The sequence below is a fragment of the Triturus cristatus genome, chromosome 6 (genome assembly GCF_964204655.1).
Source record: "Triturus cristatus chromosome 6, aTriCri1.1, whole genome shotgun sequence".
In the NCBI taxonomy this organism is placed as follows: domain Eukaryota; kingdom Metazoa; phylum Chordata; class Amphibia; order Caudata; family Salamandridae; genus Triturus; species Triturus cristatus.
This window is the reverse complement of record NC_140589.1, coordinates 140,416,931-140,439,595: the sequence shown is the minus strand read 5'-3', so window position 1 is coordinate 140,439,595 and position 22,665 is coordinate 140,416,931. Positions and strand designations below refer to the sequence as shown.

The window sequence follows — 22,665 nt, the reverse complement described above, 5'->3', positions numbered from 1 at the left end:
CCTTGAACTGCACCCTCAGGGCAGTAGTGGGTGTGGCAGACACTGGAAGGTCAAATTTACAATTTTAACTCCAGTCCTAGAATATTTGGGAAGGAGCAACCCCCCCCCACCTCCAAAAAGAAATATTCCAGGAGGCTTATTTACTATTCCAACTCTGGTCCTGGAAAAGTTTGGGGAAAATTATACATTTTCCAAGTATTTTTAGGAAGGGTTGAAAAGTAGTAATTTTGAGTTGCAGAAAGTGCTGCCCTGAGGGTACAGCTCAGGGCAAAAAACTAGGATTACCTTTAAATTCAGCTTGGGCAGTTAGGCGGTATTCAGCTTCCGAAAGAATGGCACATTTTGGTCCCCTCACACATCAGAGCCCAGCTCCTATGATGCAGTCAATAAACCAGCAGTACCTTCAGTGAGCTAACAGGACTGTCTGCCTCTCTGAGGGTAACATTAAATCACACAACTGCTCGGAAAATGTACAAGGACTTTCTTTCTAGCACCAACAAAGTTGATTTTTGTAGAATGTGTTTGAGGCCTCGAGCACAGGGCTTTGCCAGTTGAAAAATTACATAAATGAATACACTGAACAATTCCTTCCGCTAGTGCTTGCACAAGAATGGCTTCCCTACTCCTTAAGGAGCATGCGAGGCAAACAGCTGGCACATCTGGGTTTAGTTCTGTTCATGTAACACATAACTGCCGATTGGACACGGACTCTATACAAGCTCTCTCTGCACAGATTTAGCAATATGAAAGGAGTGTGCTATAGCAAAAGTATAATTAATGAGGAAAAGAAAGACCAACTTTTTTACTATGCCTTGGATGCTTACGTAGACCCGTTGTACCTATATTCTTATAGGCAGGCTGGTGTAACCTAATCCCTTAAATTAGCTTACCCTTCGAACTGAAGTAATAGCCACTTATAAAGCCACCTTGACAATCAGATGTGTATAGCATGAAGTGCACACAGGCTCCAAAGGCGGTGGCATAAACTTGAAAATCAGATGTGTATAGCATGAAGTGCACAGAGGCTCCAAAGGCGGTGGCATAAAAAATATTAACACCGTACATAAGGCTCATGGAGGGTAGACACATTTTGTGGCACATGTGAGACTAGTATGTGAAATGAAGTCATATCCTCAGCCTTCGGGATAGGACAATCGTGATAAGTGTACTTTAATGGATGCATGACCCAACTGACCATCTAACAAAGTACAGAACCATGTGTGATCTTGATACATTTGGAGGCAAAGCCTCAATCATGGGAATTCTTTTAGGGAAGAATTAATTTTCAAAAATGTTTTGCTGGACAGAATCTCAAGATAAAGAATTACTTTGCAAGAACCTCTGTCGGTATGCACAAATTTGCAAATGCTACTTTTTTGCAACTTAGTTAAGTTTGTTACATTTGCAAACATTTATGGGGGAATTTGTACATTCTGTACTAGTAAAGCGTCTGGCGCATCAGCCTGCTAACAGTGCACTCCAAATAAGGAAAAGAGAAAAGTTCATATCTTCAGAGTATAATGTAGATGAGTCAGCTAAAGTCAGCGAGTACTCTCAAAGACAAAGAAGAGAAGAGAACTGAACAAACAGCTTGGAAAAATGAGATAAAAAGTCACCGGAGGCAAACCAAAATAAGAAAAATAGTGTAGAAAAGTAATTGTTTATCATCAGAAGCAGGATTGACAGTAGAGAGGATGGAGAAAAATGCTTAACTAACATCCTCACATCATTGATCAGAAGAACTGATCACGGATCAAAAGCTGAAAACCCTATTGCTATGCTAAATGAAACAATATGGTTATTTGGGTTATTGTACAATGTACTCACTTGTTGCACAGAAAATCTGACTAGTAAAATCAGATGTGGCTTGGCTAGAAGATCAGACAGGTGCCCACCCGACCTCCTCCAATGGCACAGTGGGAGCATGGAGAGCTCCTTCCGCAAACTCATAACCATGTCTCATTAAATGTACCCTCAGCACCCACAGACCCCCCCCCCCCCGACCCACACACTGCCCTCCCCTCCCCATTTACGACCTGATCAGAGTAAGTGGTAAATTAAAGCATTAATCCGCTTGGAATAAGGAATTGCATGCATAGTATGAACTGCAAAAACAGTTCTACATGGTTATTCCCCATTTCTGGGGATTAACTCGAAGGAGCCAGATATGGGTGCGAGGATACTGGCCACATGATATCCCGGCACTTAAATCCGGCTCACTTTTAATCAGGGCTCAAGAGGTAAGATGCAATGCAGTAACCAGCAAGCAAAAATACATTGTGGTAGCTTGCGTTAGTTGAAGATGTTGGCAGATGTGCTGAGTGGCTAAATTAAGGAGTAGATTTACCTGGATTTGTGGATTATACACTTTTAATACCGGGGTGCATGGTATGAAGAAAAAATGCCTGCACCTTATGCCAGATAGTACACTTAGGAGATTGTTAATTAGCCAGGGAACAGAGATGGAAGTGGCAGCCATCATGAAAGGAGCTCACAAGATGAAATACAAAAATTGACATGAGGAGCAATTCTAGAGGCTATCAGGTACACAATCTTGAAAACCATGAGTGCCATCAAGAAAAGCTAAAAAAGAATGTTGTAGTCCCTTGGGACAATTGTGAGAAAGTGGCTCTGTACATATTGTTCCCAAATAGTTACAGTGTGTACAGAGTCCACAGTCCCCAGAGGTTTGGTAGAGGTTAAAGTTAGATATAACCTTACTCTCTAAAGTGGTAGCTTGGTCGAGCAGTAAGGCAGAATCAGAGGACAGTGTAAAGCATTTGTTGTACACAGTCAGCAAATGGTCGCACACACTCAGGAACTGAGCTCTAGGCCAATGGTTTATATAAAAATATATGGTTGTTTTATTTTAGAACGAACAATAGGTATTAAAATATACTTTCTCAGAATGAGATGCTTTAGTTAAATACTTTTGCAATATGCAATTGACTTTTGTAGGAAATAGTTACAGGTTTTTGCAATAGGCAACAAAATTTCAAACACAATAGTACATTGAGCTCAATGGGAGTTTTAAGTTATTTGCAGTAGATTACTTTCAGGATTACTTTTCTAACTCCAGGACTGGATCCTAGATTCAGTCCTGGGACAGTTCTTGGAAACAAGTGAGTAAAGTCGACTTAGTTACTGTTGTGATTTTTAAGCAATATTTTGCTATTTTCAAAGTTGACAGAAGAAATTTCATAGAAAAACACTCAATGATTCCCTATGGGAGAAAATTCAAGTTACAGGTATAGTATGTTCTCGGTACTTTTGTAATGCAGTACTGGGCTCCTAGGCTCAGTACTGGGACCTCTATCTAAAACAGGTAAGCAATTACGTTTTCACATTTGGTACGATTTTTAAAGAATATTTGTAGTTTGCAAAAATCGACACTTAGAAGAAGTTTCACAGATAAACAGTCAATGATTTCCTATGGAAGAAAATTGGGTTAATGGTAAGTACGGTTGTGAGTACTTTTCAGGGTCAGTGTTGGGCACCAAGATCCAGCACTGGGATCTCTCCTAATAGCAGAGGAGTATTTTCGTTTTCGTTACTCGGTTGATTTTAGGTGAATATTTTAAGTTTTAGAAACTCCACACTTAGAAGAAATTTCAGAAGAAACCAGTCAATGTTACCCTATGGAGGAAAATTGGGTTATCGGCTTTTGGGTAAGTACTGGACTGGCAGAGTTAAGGTTCTGGGCACAGACTCAGGGGTCTCCCAGGGTAGGGTAAACACAGTTGTTACACACTCAGCGGCACAGGGGCAGTCGGGTGCAACTGGAGCGGGGAGAAGGAGAGGATTTGCGAGGTGAAGAGGCGTGGTTTAGAGCCATAAAACAATAGCCCCATCTCCCTATGGGTGATTAAAGATCCAGGCCCCCAGTATCAAAGGGAGGACGGTGACACGGGGGGGCAGACACAAGACTGATTTAGGGAGGGGTCAGGGACCCTGGAGCACAAGGAAGCTTCAAAGACAATAAGGGGTATAACTAGAACTGTAACCCCAAGACTTTGGTTATGTTGATGAGGTCGTCGAGAACGGTCTCGGTATCGTTCAGAGAAGTGCTGGGAGCGCTTTGAAGACGCTGTGGACTGGTCAAGTCTCTGGCGGCTTTGACCTGTCCACGATCGGGAAGAAAACCTCTGCCTCAGGAAGAGTTGCTGAATAGGCTGCGGGAGACACTTGACCCTTGCTTCGTGATCTGGGGCTTGTGGGTAGTTTGTAGCTCTTGACCGAGGAGAAACTGAAGGGGCGCTGCAGTGGGTTGTGCCCCCCCTTCTTCCTGAGCAGGACTTTGCTGTGTGCTACGTCCTGTACCCCAAAGGCCCGAGGTGAGCTGGCTCCCTGTTCGGAAACACAGGAACATAAAAGTTTCCAGGAAGTCTCAAGTGGCGCGGTGGTGGGACCGTGTCGTGGCAGCCTGAGACCTCCAAAGGGGTGCCTAAGGTGATTGTGGGCACCCAGAGCGAATCAAGACTCTGACGTGCAGGGTGCGTGTCTTGGTCCGGCTACAGGTGTTGGAGCGCCGATGGATTTTGGGCATCGTGGAAGAGAGTCGAGATTCGGGACGCGCAGGGGGTGTGTGTCGCAGTGCAGTCAAGGCGCTAGTGAAGAGCGCCGGGACACCGTGGGCACTAAGAAGGAGCGAGTCTCCGACACGCGGGTCGGCATGTGGTGGTGCAGCCAGGGCGTTATCGGAGAGCGCCTGGTACCTCGTGTACACCAGGAGGAGAGGTGAGACTCAGATGCGCCGTGTGCATGTCGTGTTGCGACCAGTGCATTAGTGGAGAGCGCCTGGGTCATCGTGTGCACCAAGAAATGAGGTGGGTCTCCAGCACGAAGGGTGCGTGTGGGGTGCAGTTGCAGCGCTAGAGGAGAGTGCCTGAAGATCGTGTGCACCAGGAGATGGAGCGAGTCAAGGTGCCAGCCGAGGCGTAGTGAGGTGCGCCTGGATGTCGGAGGCCGGAGGAGTGAGTCTCGGACGCGCCGGGGGTGCGTGTCGAAGGTGCCACCGGAGGTGCTGGTGAGGAGTACCGGGGAGCGGTGAGCACCGGGGGGCGAAGAAGTCCTAGCAGCGCTAGAGAGGAGGGCCAAGTGATTGGGCCCTCGAAGGCAACGTGGGGTGGCACCAGCGTTGTGTGGAAGGCTTTGTGGACGGAGTTTGTGCTGAACGTTGGCGGCCTGGACCGGCAGCCCTGCAGAAGCTGAACTACCAGCCTGAGCGCGCCTTGCCCGTGGTGACAAGGTTCTGGAGTGGGGCCAAGACGCTGTGGCAGGAGAGGAGTGTGGGGTCGCGCTCCCCCAGGTAAAGTGGATCATCGCCTGGGGTGGGGTGTGGGCTCGGAGGGACACTTTCTCGGCCTCTGGCTGCTGGCAGCTGTGTGCGCCTGTTGCTTCGGCCCAGATCTCGGTCCCTGCTGGTCCCGGACGGGGCACTACAGGGGCCAGGGCCCGCAGTGGAACTTGGGTGTCATCGTTGATCCGTGTTGGGGGCAACCGGTCGCACAACTTCTGAAAACAGTTGTATAACACTTTGCATATTTGCTGCTAACGAACTATTAAACTATTGGACAACGTCTGACACTAGTGGTGCTAAACGAACTCAGGGGTTAGTGTGCCACGCACTATGTTATGTTTCTCTTGCAGGATACAGGATCATAGCGTGGCGCACTACATTAGTTATCTCCTGCACTGTACTGAATTGCACTGTTACGCATTGCCTTATTCCTTCCTTGCAGAGGGCATGCTGGTGGTGATACGCATTGCATTGTCTTCTTATCGCACTGTACATAATTGCTGTATTTCTTACATTAACAGGGCATGCTGCTAGCGATCCGAGTTGCATTGTCTTGTGTTGACTCCGTACACGATCGTGACGCATTGCATTGTTTCACTGTTGCATTGTACAGGAACCCAGCGTTAAGTAGGGCAGTATTCATTTTATTTTGCAACGTGTGATTCTAGTGATATGACGTACCTAACCTGTTGAGAACGGTTACACATCAGCGTAACTGTTGGTTAGAAGCGGTGGTTGGAGATTAGGACCGCCCAACCCACCGGAAACAATATTTCCCATTGTGTATATATTGGATTTGTATCGTGTGGTCATTTCGTATTTCTTTCTATATAAAGTATACTCGTTTTATACAAAGTCGTGTGGAGTCCATTTGTGGTGACATCATTGGGATTGCAGTGGGCATGGTTGCACATACTGAACACTCGTTCCTTGGAGACAAGCCTGGCTGCTCGTGTCAAGCTACTAAGGGGGTGAGCAGGGCTGTCTCGGACGGTGTTCTTTCTTGGCTTAACGTGGAAGAAGGGGGGTCCGGGTAGCGCACTTGACAACAACGGTGCACGCGGGATCTCCGGGTTCTAAAATATATATATCGATCCACATGGAATAAACTTGCACTAATATCTACTTCCAGCGTGCTGTGGTTTGTGTTCCTCTAAAAAGTTGGACTTATGGGAACTTAATATATATATATATATATATATATATATATATATATATATATATATATATATATATATATATATATAAAGCATCTACTGGCGGTCGCCAGTAGATAGTTATAGTTAGGACCGTGTTTCCATAGGAAATCTCAAATGTTATAGTTAGGTGGATATTTCACTCGTAAAAAACCAATGAAATTCCACCGTTATAGTTAGTTCAGATAACTATAACTCGCGCGACTCTATCACAAGGATGATGTCATCAGTGATGTCAAGAGTGATGCCACTGACCATGTCATGAGTGATGTAATATGTGACGTCATGAGCAGAGGATTGCGGGCGCGCGAGTTATAGTTATCTGAACTAACTAGAACGGTGGAATTTCATTGGTTTTTTACGAGTGAAATATCCACCTAACTATAACATGTGTGAAACCTATGGTTTTTTATGTGAATATATAGATATGTTATAGTTAGGACCGTGTTTCCATAGGAAATCTCAAAATTCTATTTTGAATAACTTTGGCGCCGGTTGACGAATCTTCGTGAAATTTTCAAAACTAATGGGGCGCTCAGCTCCTACCCTGAAAGTCTCGGGGTGATTCGTCAAGCGGGGGCCGAGAAAAAAGGGGGGTCCCAAACGCGTTTTCCCCATGCATTTTTCCATAGGACCTTTAGTCGAAGGTACAGCCCGAACGGCTGAACAGAATTACTTGAAATTTGGCAGAGAGGTAGTCCTCAGGTCAGGGTAGTGCCTTTTGCAGGTCTGGTGTCAATCTGTTCAGTATTTCCAGAGAAAATAGCATTTAAAAGCATATAAATATCTATACGCGCGCACCGTGCGCGCACGGTGCACGCACGTGCGCGCACGATGCCGTGCGCGAGCGAAATTCTGATTGGTTGTTAGATGTCAGTCAACATTCGAATCGGTCGAAATGAGGAAGTGTCGGCCGCCATTTTGTCTCTCGCACTGAAAAGGAAAGGGGGAAAAAAGGTGGAAAATGTGAAAAGGGGGCAGGGAAGAGAGTTCCTGACCCCCTAGCCTTTGTCAGGGGGTCACAGAAGGACCCCCATGGGTGAAATAAATTTTTTATTTCTTTTTATAAAAATCGCGGGGAGCGCGCACGATGCGCGCACGGTGCACGCAGCGCACCGTGCGCCCAACGCGCGCGCACGGTGCGCGAAGCGCACGGTGAAAAACCTTAAAAAAAAATATATATATATTAATAAATACATACCTTAGCATTTAAAAAACCGTACAAATTCACTTAAAAAAACCATAGGTTTCATACACGTTATAGTTAGGAATTAGCATTTAAAAAACCTTGCAAATTCACTTTAAAAATCATAGGTTTCACACAGGTTATAGTTAGGTGGACATTTCACTCGTAAAAAACCAATGAAATTCCCCCGTTATAGTTAGTTCAGATAACTATAACTAGCGCGACCGCCACTCTATCACAAGGATGATGTAATCAGTGATGTCATGAGTGATGCCACTGACCATGTCATGAGTGATGTAATAAGTGACGTCATGAGCAGTGGATTGCGGGCGCACGAGTTATAGTTATCTGAACTAACTATAACGGGGGAATTTCATTGTTTTTTTACGAGTGAAACGTCCACCTAACTATAACCTGCGTGAAACCTATGGTTTTTGAAGTGAATTTATATATATACACACACACAAATATATGTGTGTGTGTGTATATATATATATATATATATATATAGTGCCACAAAACCTCACTTAGTAAGGACAGACCTGTGGTTTCTGAATAAGAATTATTCAGAAACAGGTCTGTCTTTACTTTTCATTGCACTGGTAGTTTTCACGTGATATGCTTTCAATCAGGATATTTAAATGGTTGAACAAACTTTATCGAATTGTCAGTGAGCAAGCCTGCTGTGCAGGCGAAACGCGTCCAACAACAGCCGACATTTGAATTAAAAACTCAAATCAAAGACACGGCGTCGTCATCCTTACTAAGTGAGGTTTTGTGGCAATTCAATCTGGACTGTGCTTGGTGAGTCCAGTTTGGCGATGCACCCTCTGATTCGGAGACGCGGCGGAAATATATATATATATATATATATATATATATATATATATATATATATATATATATATTACCTACTGGCGGTCGCCAGTAGGTAGTTATAGTTAGGACCACGTTTCCATAGGAAATCCGCAACATTCTATTTTGAATAACTTTGGCGCCGGTCGACGAATGCTCGCGAATTTTTCAAAATAGGTGGGGCGCTACGCTCCGCTCCTACCCTGAAAGTCTCGGGGGGATTCGTCAAGCGGGGGCTGAGATAAAAGGGGGGTCCCAAAACGCGTTTTTCCCATGCATTTTTCCATAGGACCTTTAGACAGGGCTACAGCCCGAACGGCTGAACAGAATTTAATGAAATTTGGCAGAGAGGTAGTCCCCAGGTCAAGGAAGTGCCTTTTGTAGGTTTGGTGTAAATCTGTTCAGTAGATTCTGAGAAAATAGCCTTTAAATCAATATATATATCTGTGGCAGCTTACGGTGCGCTTACCGTGCGCTTACCGTGCGCTTACCGTACGCGTACGGTGGCGTGCGCGAGCGCGATTCTGATTGGCTCTTAGATCTTAGTAAACATTCGAGTCCGTCGAAACCAGGAAGCGGCGGCCGCCATTTTCTCTCTCGCTTCCTGAGTTGGGCAGCAAAAACATACCCCAAATATATGTAAAGAGGCAGTTTCATGAGATCCTAACCACCCAGCATTTTTTTTTCGGAAAATCGCCGATTACGCTTACCGTACGCGCACGGTAAAAAATTATATAAAAAAAAAAAACTATCCACATTCTCCCCACCCCGTGTGCAAATGGTGCCCGAAGAATACATTTCACAAAGATGCGCAAAATATGTCCCCCATGTGCGCACGGTGCGCGAAGCGCATCGTGCGTACATGGCCCATCCCGCTTAACGTGGGCACGCGGTGCTTGCAGCGCACCGCGTGACCACTGTGCGTGCACGGCACTAACTGCGTAAAGTGGGCGCGCGGTGCGCGAAGCGCACCGCGTGCTCACTGTGCGTGCACGCGCAGCGCACCGCGTGACCACTGTGCGTGCACGGCACTAACTGCGTAAAGTGGGCGCGCGGTGCGCGAAGCGCACCGCATGCTCACTGTGCGCGCACGGTGCGCGCACGGAACGAACTGCGTTAACTGGGCGCGCACGCCACGAATGGCGTAAAGTAACTTAGCATTTAAAAAACCTTGCAAATTCACTGAAAAAACCATAGGTTTCACACATGTTATAGTTAGCTGGACATTTTACTGATAAAAAACCAATGAAATTCCCCCGTTATAGTTACTGCAGGCAACTATAACTCACGCGACCGCAATCTTCTGCTGATGACATATGTGTCTTTATGAAAAAAAAATGTTTGTAATATATGTAAAGCTAAAATTTAATGGAAGAAGACATGGGCAAATAAGTGTCTAAATACAGTATTAGCATCAGCAGAGGATTGCGGTCGCGTGAGTTATAGTTGCCTGCAGTAACTATAACGGGGGAATTTCATTGGTTTTTTATCAGTAAAATGTCCAGCTAACTATAACATGTGTGAAACCTATGGTTTTTTCAGTGAATATATATATATATATGAAATATCAATTGCCCTAAGCTACGGGAGGGCACACGATGACCAGCCAACCATCCGGTTTTCTCTCCGTGATTCCCCAGCATCTCCTTTCATTTTTTCTGCCTGACGCGTTTCGATGTAAGCAACATCTTAATCATAGGCTTGATGCAAGGTTTGTGCCGGAAGTTCTCTTTTTATTTAAATCGCCTTCATTCTATTGGTTGATTACCTTCAATTACTTATTGCTTCGTGCGAACGATGGCATCATGGAACTTGAAGTCTTTAAGGAACAAACATCTTCCCTTAGTGGGTTTCCGTGCACAACCACATTTAAAAGCATTTCAAAGTGCTATAGTAGGATTTCGGGATGTATGAGGAAAGTCTTTATATCCAGGCTGGTTATGCCATTGCAATTGTGAAAGTTCACAGATGCGGCCTCTCTGCTATGTTTCAGACGAGATGGTGCTCCTCCCCACGGCACGGGCCGCCGTGAAGAAAATGAAATATCAATTGCCCTAAGCTACGGGAGGGCACACGATGACCAGCCAACCATCCGGTTTTCTCTCCGTGATTCCCCAGCATCTCGTTTCATTTTTTCTGCCTGACGCGTTTCGATGTAAGCAACATCTTAATCATAGGCTTGATGCAAGGTTTGTGCCGGAAGTTCTCTTTTTATTTAAATCGCCTTCATTCTATTGGTTGATTACCTTCAATTACTTATTGCTTCGTGCGAACGATGGCATCATGGAACTTGAAGTCTTTAAGGAACAAACATCTTCCCTTAGTGGGTTTCCGTGCACAACCACATTTAAAAGCATTTCAAAGTGCTATAGTAGGATTTCGGGATGTATGAGGAAAGTCTTTATATCCAGGCTGGTTATGCCATTGCAATTGTGAAATGCTTTTAAATGCTTTTAAATGTGGTTGTGCACGGAAACCCACTAAGGGAAGATGTTTGTTCCTTAAAGACTTCAAGTTCCATGATGCCATCGTTCGCACGAAGCAATAAGTAATTGAAGGTAATCAACCAATAGAATGAAGGCGATTTAAATAAAAAGAGAACTTCTGGCACAAACCTTGCATCAAGCCTATGATTAAGATGTTGCTTACATCGAAACGCGTCAGGCAGAAAAAATGAAACGAGATGCTGGGGAATCACGGAGAGAAAACCGGATGGTTGGCTGGTCATTGTGTGCCCTCCCGTAGCTTAGGGCAATTGATATTTCATTTTCTTCACGGCGGCCCGTGCCGTGGGGAGGAGCATCATCTCGTCCGAAACGTAGCAGAGAGGCCGCATCTGTGAACTTTCACAATTGCAATGGCATAACCAGCCTGGATATAAAGACTTTCCTCATACATCCCGAAATCCTACTATAGCACTTTGAAATGCTTTTAAATGTGGTTGTGCACGGAAACCCACTAAGGGAAGATGTTTGTTACTTAAAGACTTCAAGTTCCATGATGCCATCGTTCGCACGAAGCAATAAGTAATTGAAGGTAATCAACCAATAGAATGAAGGCGATTTAAATAAAAAGAGAACTTCCGGCACAAACCTTGCATCAAGCCTATGATTAAGATGTTGCTTACATCGAAACGCGTCAGGCAGAAAAAATGAAACGAGATGCTGGGGAATCACGGAGAGAAAACCGGATGGTTGGCTGGTCATCGTGTGCCCTCCCGTAGCTTAGGGCAATTGATATTTCATTTTCTTCACGGCGGCCCGTGCCGTGGGGAGGAGCACCATCTCGTCTGAAACGTAGCAGAGAGGCCGCATCTGTGAACTTTCACAATTGCAATGGCATAACCAGCCTGGATATAAAGACTTTCCTCATACATCCCGAAATCCTACTATAGCACTTTGAAATGCTTTTAAATGTGGTTGTGCACGGAAACCCACTAAGGGAAGATGTTTGTTCCTTAAAGACTTCAAGTTCCATGATGCCATCGTTCGCACGAAGCAATAAGTAATTGAAGGTAATCAACCAATAGAATGAAGGCGATTTAAATAAAAAGAGAACTTCCGGCACAAACCTTGCATCAAGCCTATGATTGAGATGTTGCTTACATCGAAACGCGTCAGGCAGAAAAAATGAAACGAGATGCTGGGGAATCACGGAGAGAAAACCGGATGGTTGGCTGGTCATCGTGTGCCCTCCCGTAGCTTAGGGCAATTGATATTTCATATATATATATATATATATATATCACATCTTGAACAACTGGGAACAGTATCCCGAAATTCCTCCATGCAGTCATGAACTGCAATTTGCAGCGGCGCTGTATGTGGAAGGAGATACGGTGGGTCAGAGCACTCCCAATTACTTGGACGAAAAGAGATTGCTGAGGCTGCCCATGTGACTCTGACCACTTGTGTGGCGGGTTACCTCTAAGCACGCCCCGGACACAGCACGCAAAATATGCCACGAAAGTTTTCACTTCTTGAAGACCTGGAGGAACACAGCGGGGATTCAAGGTAAGGTGTTTATTGTCAAACCGCAAGGCATGACGTGTTTTGACGTAAATGTCTTCCTCAGATGCCTGCTATCACAGCGCATGCTCGCCAGTTCACTTGAAATACAACCATCCATTCTGTCATTGATGACGTGTCCAGGTGGGCCGGATCAGAGTCACTAAATTCACTGTGGTTGCATCGGCAGACTACAGATCCCAGAATGCTCCTCTCACGTCAAACTGGGTGAGTGTCTCTTTCACGGCACCATTTATACCTTCCTGGCTCAGGGGGTCCCTCAAGGGGCCCCTGGTCACCCAATTTGTTTTTAAAAAACAGGTCGAATGCACGCTGGGTGCGCGGAACCGTACAAAAAATTTAAAAAACGAAGCGAGGGCTTCGTTAATTATAAGCCCCCGGGTGGGCCAGGTCCAAGGGGTATTTACAATATGTATAGCGGGGGTCCGCGGGGGCCCCTGCAGCCCTGGGGACCCCTAGCACCCAGGGGCACTAAGTGTTTAAATGTGGGGGTCCATTATGGACCCCCCGAGCCCCAGGGACCACCACCTCCCCGGGGCTTTGGAAAAGATGCGAGAGGGGCTGTACAGCCCCCCCCCCACCAGGAGCCTTCGATGGCCCTAGGGACCGCCACCCCCCAGGGCTGGCTTCTGCAGTATCCGGGGGCGCCTACCCCTGGGACGCTGCTGTTGCTATGGTAGGGCGGGAGCACGTCTCCAGCCCTACCATAGCAAACTCTGGTTTGGATTTTGGAAGAGAGAGCAGGGAAACCTGCTCTCTCTTCCAAAATCCAAACCAGATTGCTTTTACACACGGGGAGCTGCATGTCAGCAGTTCCCCATGTGGAAAAGCAATGCTGGCTCCCGAAGGTCGCGGGGAGCCGGCGGGACCATGGGGGCATTGGGGCTCCCCCCACGGTCCCCAACGAATTACTTAGGCCTCGGGGGATGGTAAAATTAGGAGTTGCGGCGCTCAGCGCGGCTCCCTGGTGTGAACGCGAGGGGTACATGAATCCAATTTGCGCAGGTTGCGCTACTCCAAGCAAAAATATGAAAACATTTTTTTAATATAAACCTAGGTTATATGTTAGGATATTGAGTGGCTCTAAAAAGAGCCCTTGGGATTATTGGGAGATTTTTGTAGCTACATGTAAGTGCCAATGCAGAGTCTTAAGTTGTTGAGAAGGACTCTGTTTCCCTTATCTGTGAAATGTACACCATCAATCCTGTAGATGCCATCCATATTAAAACACAGATTGTTGTTGTATATGGACCCCATCCTATGGTCTCTGAGATAAGCAGAAACAGCTTTATTGACATTTTTTCTAGCTTTCTCAATCTGTGGACAAAATTGATTGGACCACTTCCATTTCTGTCTTTGTCATACGTTTGAGTAGACGAAGGCAGTTTGGGGGAAAAGTAACATAAATTCTGCAAAGGTGTCCTTCATTAGCATTCTTTGTCTTTCTAAACTTCTGTTGCCTCGGTCTGCATTTTTCTTGCTTCTTTCTGCGCTATTCTTCGTCTTTCTTCACATGTCCTACCTTTGTAGGCATAGTTAATAATTAGCATTTAGAAAAACCTTTGAAATTCACTGAAAAAAAACATAGGTTTCAGGCACATTATAGTTAGAAATTAACATTTAAAAAACCTTTGAAATTCACTTAAAAAAAACATAGGTTTCAGGCACGTTGTAGTTCGAAATTAGCATTTAAAAACCCTTAAAAATTCACTGAAAAAAACCATAGGTTTCAGGGGCGTTATAGTTAGTTGGACATTTCACTCATACAAAACCATTGAAATTCCCCCGTTATAGTTGGTTCAGCTAACTATAACTTGCACCCCCGCAATGCACTGCTGATGACGTCACATATTACTCATGACATGGTCAGTGACATCACTGATGACATCTCAAATGACATCACCGATGACATCATCCATGTGATCATTGCATGCATCTTCTCACACCCTAATATAACTTTTGATACACCCACTCTAAATTACAGACTGTCATTCTCAAAACCATAGACACTCAAAGACCTATAACTACATACCCGCTTACTGAATCTTAGGTCTACACACACATCCACTCACTCACCTGTACAGTCACTCATACTTACGATCACTCAGTACAGAACTATCATATGCACTCATATACCTATATAGACACTCACACAACGCCACTCATCCATAGAGGTACTCACACACCTAGTCAGTCATGCAAATAATTAATCACACTCCCATTTACTCACCTATACAGTTATGAACACACCAGCTCACTTACTCATACAAATACTAGCACATTCTTACGCTCTTATACAATCACTGATACAAGCACACACTCATACATACAGCCACTCTCACAATCACACATTCTCACTTAAAGCCATTTAAATACTCTAACACACATATATACTACCTTTCACATATGTAGTTACTCACACATGTACCACTGAGATATAAATTCACTCACTAACATACCCATACACACTCACCCACCCATACAGTCCATCACAGATGCAGTCTTGAAACCATGCACCCAGTGAATCAACCAGTGAATCACCCACTCACACATCTATGCACAGAGTCACACAAACCCGACCCACACAAACTCTCAGACACCCATACAGATACTCAGACAACCAATCAATAACTCATATAGACACTCATATAGCTATTCACAAACCCATGCAGCCGCTTACACACTAACAGACAGACAGATAAAGACATTCACACAGTTTAGTCACTAACCCATGCACTCAGTAAGATACGTTTAATCACTCACTTATACAGTCAGTCACGCACCTACTAAATCATCTATTCAGACAAGTATACACCCACTCATTCTTCAATACGCCTTTCCCTATATATAGTTGTCACACAGCCACTAATAGGGAGGGTCGGGGTGGAGACAGTAATGACTCTTCGTTTCCACCCCGACCACAGGATGCCGCTGATTCCAGTATCGGGGACTGGAGCTTTAAGGAGGAGGTAACAGTGGGGCCGACGTCAGCGGACACGGACCAATCAGACACTCGGCTTGATGGTAAAGCCAACCAGGAAGAGGACTGCGGGGCGAAAGCCAGCGGAGGAGTCGAAGGAGAGGAGCGAGAGAGAGCGGATCAGCGGTATCGAAGAGTGAAGAGCGAGGCGAGTCGGAAGGGCGGAGGACGTGGAAGAGTGGAGAGCGAGGCGAGTTGGAACAGCGGAGCGCGTGGAAGAGTGGAGAGCGAGGCGAGTTGGAACAGCGGAGGACGTGGAAGAGAGGAGAGCGAGGCAAGTTGGAACAGCGGAGGACGTGGAAGAGAGGAGAGCGAGGAGTGGTGACGAGGCGGGGACATCCGAAGGAAGGAGAGCGAAGGACGCAATTCGGAGTGAGGAACGGCGAGTCGGAGGGGGAAGCGGAGAGCCAGGAGGCCAACAACATCACGAGTCGCCCCGCCACGTTCCCGGAGGAGCGTGGCTGGGAAAGGTACGGGACCGAGTCCTGGGGCTAACCTTTTCACGGGGAGGGACTAGCTAGCGGAGAGGGGGGGGGGGGGAGCACGGGGTTGTGAGCGTCTAGGACGAGAAGAAGCTCTTTAGTTTTCTTTTATCTTCTTCCCTCACACTCGTCTACGAGTATTCACGTTATTTTTTTCTTAAGGAATATTACGGTGACGGCCCCCGGTGCTCCCACACTCCCCTAGCCCTTTATCCCCTTTGAACCACGTCCCTCATCTCACACGTGTGTATTTGTGTCTTGTTCCCTCCTGAAACAACCCCGGAGAGGCGTGGAGTGCGAGCCCGAAGAGTGAAAGACAGACCGTGGAGAGGAGGGAAAGACACCCAAAGCCAAATCGTGGATTGTTGCTCACAAGTGTGATTCGAACTAGAATAAAAATACCTCAACCTATCCCGATCCTCGTGTGTAGTGGCTCATTCTCCAGGGGTGGGCAGGACACTTCACGACAATTGGCGAGCCACATAGGAGATTGCGAATCCCGTCCGATACAGGATGGAGGCCCTCATCCATCAAATGAAGGAAGGACAGGCAAAACTGGAGTGGGCAATGGAGAAAACCTCCAGTCAGGCGGACGCAGATCGCGCGGTGTTCACGTCGGCCCTACAAAACCAGGCCGACACCATGATAAAATTGGCCGAAGGACATGCCCAGTTATTAGCCACTTTGGGACAAGGGAGGGCCAGCAACCCACCGGGGACCGTGGTTCCGTTACAAAAGCACGTCCCCGGGGATGATCCATTGGCGTTTTTTCTAAATTTCGAACGAGCCGCACGGGCAAGTGCTTGGCCGGTAGAACGTTGGCCCTTCTACCTAGCCCCCCTCTTGACCGGCGAAGCACAGGCAGCCTACCAAACCATAAATAAAGACGGAACTACCTCATATACCCTAGTAAAACAGTATGTCCTGGACAGGCTGGGAGTGGATGACGAAACCCATCGCTTGCGATTTCGTCAGGAAAGGGGAGTGCCGGGAGAATTACCAAAAACCTTGTTCTATAAACTGAAAGGGGCAGCAGACCTATGGCTTAAACCCGAAGAAGGCAACCTAGAGGAGGTAATGAATAAGATTTACTTGGAGCAGTTTTTGGAAGCCCTCCCCTATGCAACCCAGCGGTGGCTCCGGCAACATGCAGGACTGACCCTAGAACAGGCCATAGAGATGGCAACCTCCTTTGCTCGGGCTCAGGGGAGACCCCCTCTCAGGGAACCAGAGAAAACCAACCGAAGCGGGGTCTCGGGGAAAACCGATCGGAAGCCCTTGAAACCATTGCATCCCCCTCCCCGTACAGCTCGTATGGACAGTCCGGCTTATTCTGGTCCCCAATGTTACGATTGTGGGGAATGGGGCCACATAGCTCGGTATTGTCGAAAGAAAAGAGAAAGAGAAGAAGAGCCGATGGACGTGAGCTATGTACCCCGGTCCATCCTCTTCGCCCAAGAAACCGGGCCTGTCTTTTACGTGAGTGTACGTCTTAATGGAAGCACTATAAGGGCTCTCCTGGACTCCGGTTGTAAGCATTCCGTAGTGAAACGGGAACTGATCACTTCGGCTTGTATTGTACCCGGTAAAACGGTTCATATTAGATGTATCCATGGAGATGTAAAAGAATACCCATTAGCCAAGTTAACCCTGGGGACCGACTTCGGAGTACAGTCCGAAGTGGTGGTTGGGGTTTTGGATTTCCTTCCCGAACTATTGATTATTGGGGTAGACAATCCCTGCTTCTCTTCCTTGCTCCGCAATGTCCTAAGAACTCCCTGCCAAGATGTTCTCCTTACCCCTGAACCCTGGGCACGAGACACTCATTTTCGAACAGCTCAACTGAATGATGCCAGTCTCACTCATGCCAGGCAGAAAGCCCGAGAGACCCGAGACCCTCAAAACCTGAGCTATCCCACGTTTGTCGAACAAAAAGGCCTACTATATCGGATAGCCAAACCAGACGCATCTCCACAACTATTAGTTCCCCTAGCATTCCGAGACCAAATCCTTTTCTTCGCACACGCCCATTTGCTAGCTGGTCATTCGGGGGCAGAGAAGACAGGGCAGTCGATTTTACAGTATTTCTTTTGTCCCGGGGTATACGCACAAATACAAAAATACTGCCAAGAATGTCAGGTGTGTCAACGCCGCAACCCCTACATCCCTCCTCCTGTCCCATTACAGCCTCTACCTATTATAGGTACTCCCTTCGAGAGACTGGGTATGGACATAATAGGACCCTTGCCCAAGACCGGGCGGGGACACCAATATGCCTTAGTGGTCCTCGATTATGCTACCCGGTATCCGGAAGCCTTCCCCTTAAGGGCTGCCACTTCCAGTGCTATCGCTCAGAAGTTAATAGAGGTGTTTTCCCGAATGGGGTTCCCTCGTGAAATCATTACCGATCAGGGAACCCCTTTCGTGTCGCGGTTAATGAAGCAAGTCTGTGAACAATTGCATATTAAACACATAAAAACATCGGTTTACCATCCTCAGACAGACGGATTGGTGGAACGATACAACGGCAGCCTTAAGCTAACATTAAAAAAACTCCTGTCTGGGGATGGTAAACAGTGGGACCAGTTACTTCCTCTGGCCCGGTTTGTCTTACGCAGCCAACAACAGGCCAGCCTAGGGGCTTCCCCCTTCGAATTGCTTTTTGGTCGTAAACCCAGAACCCTATTGGAAATAACGAAAGACAGTTGGGAAAAGGAGGGGCTGCAAGAAGCCACTGCCCTCCTTGACTACACACAACAACTGCAAACCAGGCTACATAAGCTACGCTCGCTGGCTCAGAATCAATTGGCAGTAAGCCAAGTCAGACAGAAAGTCTTCTACGACAAGGGCACGAAGTGGAGGGTGTTAGACGTAGGAGATTGGGCTCTGGTGCTCTTACCCACGTCTTCCCACAAGCTAAAGAAGCAATGGCAGGGTCCATTTCAGGTTCTCCGGAAAGTGGGAAAAACCACATACGTCCTACAACTCTCCGAAAAAAAGACCCAGATGTATCACATCAACATTCTAAAAAAATGGTTGGGACCTCCTCCTGCAAAAACCCACACGGTGTCGGTGGCCTCATACATACCCCATACCGTCAATGAGACTCCCATAAATCCCGATCTCACAACCTCCCAAAAAGAACAGGTACGGTCACTCTTGTTGCAATATTCGGATATCTTCTCTGACCCACCCGGAAGGACTCACCTTGCTGAACACAAGATCTCCACTCCTCCGGGAGTGGTAGTGAAACAAAAACCATATCGGATCCCCGAAGCCCGGAGGGTGGCTTTTCAAGAGGAAGTCTCCCGCATGTTGAAGGCCCAAGTAATCGTCCCTTCCCATAGCAACTGGTGCTCTCCAGTGGTCCTCGTGCCAAAACCGGATGGCAGCATCCGCTTTTGTATAGATTTTAGAGCAGTGAACAGAGTGTCCAAACAGGACGCCTACCCCCTCCCTCGGGTGGACGAGCTGGTGGAACGTCTTGGAGAGGCCCGGTACATAACAACCATTGACCTCACTAAGGGGTATTGGCAGATTCCCCTGTTCCCCGAAGATCAGGAGAAAACCGCCTTCTCTACCCCATCAGGCCACTACCATTTTACGGTTCTCCCTTTCGGCTTACATGGAGCCCCCGCCACGTTCCAGAGAGCCATGGATACTCTCTTGACACCCCATCGCCCATATGCCGCTGCGTATTTGGACGATATTGTAGTCTTTAGTAAAACATGGGAAGCACATCTACTCCACCTGGAAAAGATCTGTAACAGCCTTAGACGAGCATCTCTTCATGTGAATGCCAAGAAATCACGAATAGCTTTCTAGAAAGTCCGATACCTGGGGTATCTCCTGGGGGATGGTCACATTGCCCCTCAGTCAGAGAAAGAAGCAGCTATACTAGCCGTCCCGTACCCACAGACCAAACGAGATCTGCGAGCCTTTTTGGGTTTAGTAGGGTACTATCGCAGGTTTATAGCACAATTCGCAGATCTAGCTGCTCCCCTTACCGAGTTGCTGAAGAAAACCCATCCCTCACCCCGGTTACGGGCCCCGACAGAGCAGGAGGAAAGGGCCTTTAGGGCTCTCCAGACAGCCCTAACCACGACCCCGGTGCTAATGACCCCAGACTTTTCCAAACAATTCGTGCTCCAAACAGACGCCTCGGGGGTAGGAATCGGAGCAGTGCTCTCTCAAATAGACGAGAAATGTGAGGAGCGGCCTCTTCTTTACATCAGCCGGAAACTCTTCCCCCGGGAACAGGCATACTCCACGATAGAGAAGGAGTGTCTGGCTGTGAAGTGGGGGGTGGAAAAGTTAAGATATTATCTGGAGGGTAGGTCTTTCATCCTTTACACCGACCACGCCCCCCTCACCTGGCTACAACGCAACCGGGGTCACAACGACCGTATTTTGCATTGGTTTCTGGCTCTGCAACCTTATCAGATTGAGGTCCGTCATAGGAAGGGGTCCCTGCAGGGGAATGCTGACTATCTCTCCCGCTATCCTTATTCCCCCGATCGGGGCATTCCTAGGGGGGGGATGTGTCACACAGCCACTAATAGGGAGGGTCGGGGTGGAGACAGTAATGACTCTTCATTTCCACCCCGACCACAGGATGCCGCTGATTCCAGTATCGGGGACTGGAGCTTTAAGGAGGAGGTAACAGCGGGGCCGACGTCAGCGGACACGGACCAATCAGACACTCGGCTTGATGGTAAAGCCCACCAGGAAGAGGACTGCGGGGCGAAAGCCAGCGGAGGAGTAAAGGAGAGGAGCGAGAGAGAGCGGATCAGCGGTATCGAAGAGTGGAGAGCGAGGCAAGTCGGAAGGGCGGAGGACGTGGAAGAGTGGAGAGCAAGGCGAGTTGGAACAGCGAGCGGAGGACGTGGAAGAGTGGAGAGCGAGGCGAGTTGGAACAGCGGAGGACGTGGAAGAGAGGAGAGCGAGGCAAGTTGGAACAGCGGAGGACGTGGAAGAGAGGAGAGCGAGGAGCGGTGACGAGGCGGGGACATCCGAAGGAAGGAGAGAGAAGGACGCAATTCGGAGTGAGGAACGGCGAGTCGGAGGGGGAAGCGGAGAGCCAGGAGGCCAACAACATCACGAGTCGCCCCGCCACGTTCCCGGAGGAGCGTGGCTGGGAAAGGTACGGGACCGAGTCCTGGGGCTAACCTTTTCACGGGGAGGGACTAGCTAGCGGAGAGGGGGGGGGGGGGGGGGGGGGAGCACAGGGTTGTGAGCGTCTAGGACGAGAAGAAGCTCTTTAGTTTTCTTTTATCCTCTTCCCTCACACTCGTCTACGAGTATTCACGTTATTTTTTTCTTAAGGAATATTACGGTGACGGCCCCCGGTGCTCCCACACTCCCCTAGCCCTTTATCCCCTTTGAACCACGTCCCTCATCTCACACGTGTGTATTTGTGTCTTGTTCCCTCCTGAAACAACCCCGGAGAGGCGTGGAGTGCGAGCCCGAAGAGTGAAAGACAGACCGTGGAGAGGAGGGAAAGACACCCAAAGCCAAATTGTGGATTGTTGCTCACAAGTGTGATTCGAACTAGAATAAAAATACCTCAACCTATCCCGATCCTCGTGTGTAGTGGCTCATTCTCCAGGGGTGGGCAGGACACTTCACGACAATAGTAAACATATTTAAACTTTACAGAAACACACAGTCACTGGATGATGTCATCAGTGATATCATCAGTGATGTCACTGACCATGTCATGAGTGATGTAATATGTAACGTCATCAGCAGTGCATTGAGGGGTCGCAAGTTATAGTTAGCTGAACTAACTATAACGGGGGAATTTCAATGGCTTTGTATGAGTGAAATGTCCAACTAACTATAACACCCCTGAAACCTATGGTTTTTTCATTGAATTTCTAAGGTTTTTTAAATGCTAATTTTTCTAACTATAACTTGCCTGAAACCTATGGTTTTTTCAGTGAATATATATATATATATATATATATATATATACACATACACACACACATACATACACACACACACACATATATATAAGCACTGTACAAGTTCCTTAAAAGCGTTTTCTTTTCTTTATTTCTGTTTTTTACTCGGAGTTAGGCAAAAAACAAGTAGGGACACTAGTAGAACCAGCATGGCTATAAACGTCTCAAACCCTTGTGGAATTTAAACACTACTCAACAAAAATGCATATTGTAGGTCCATAACTAAGGACTCCCTGCTCAGCAAGTTAAGGGAGCATCTACGGGAAATGGGGGGAGGCGATGAGTGGGAAGGATAAGTGGAAAGGGGCCCAACCATGGAATCTAAAGGAGAAATAAACTTCAGGAAAGAGAGCCCTCCAAGCCCATATACAGGAAAAAAGAGCACAAAATATTGATGGCAAAAAAAGCGGTTCAAGCCTCTGAGCCCTCAAAAGCTTGGGCAGTGTGCAATTGCTATTAGTACCCACGAAGTCCCCAACAGCATAGGGCCAAGAGAAAGCCAGGGCCCCAGTTTCATTTACTACTCAAAATAATGGGGAGAACAGGAGAGACATCGACTTTCGAAGCAATCACCGCCTTTTTAACAAGCTGAAATGTCCTAATGCTGTCTCGCAGGTCCATAGTTCTTACAAATTCTGAAAATACAACATAATTTCCAGAACTCCTTCTC

The 22,665-nt window shown here is 47.1% G+C and overlaps 1 protein-coding gene across 1 annotated transcript in view; it reads right to left on the bottom strand.

The window, feature by feature from the left end:
• Nucleotides 1-22,665, bottom strand: part of SLC4A1AP (solute carrier family 4 member 1 adaptor protein) — a 92,674-nt gene that overhangs the window by 20,829 nt on the left and 49,180 nt on the right. The window lies entirely within an intron of this gene.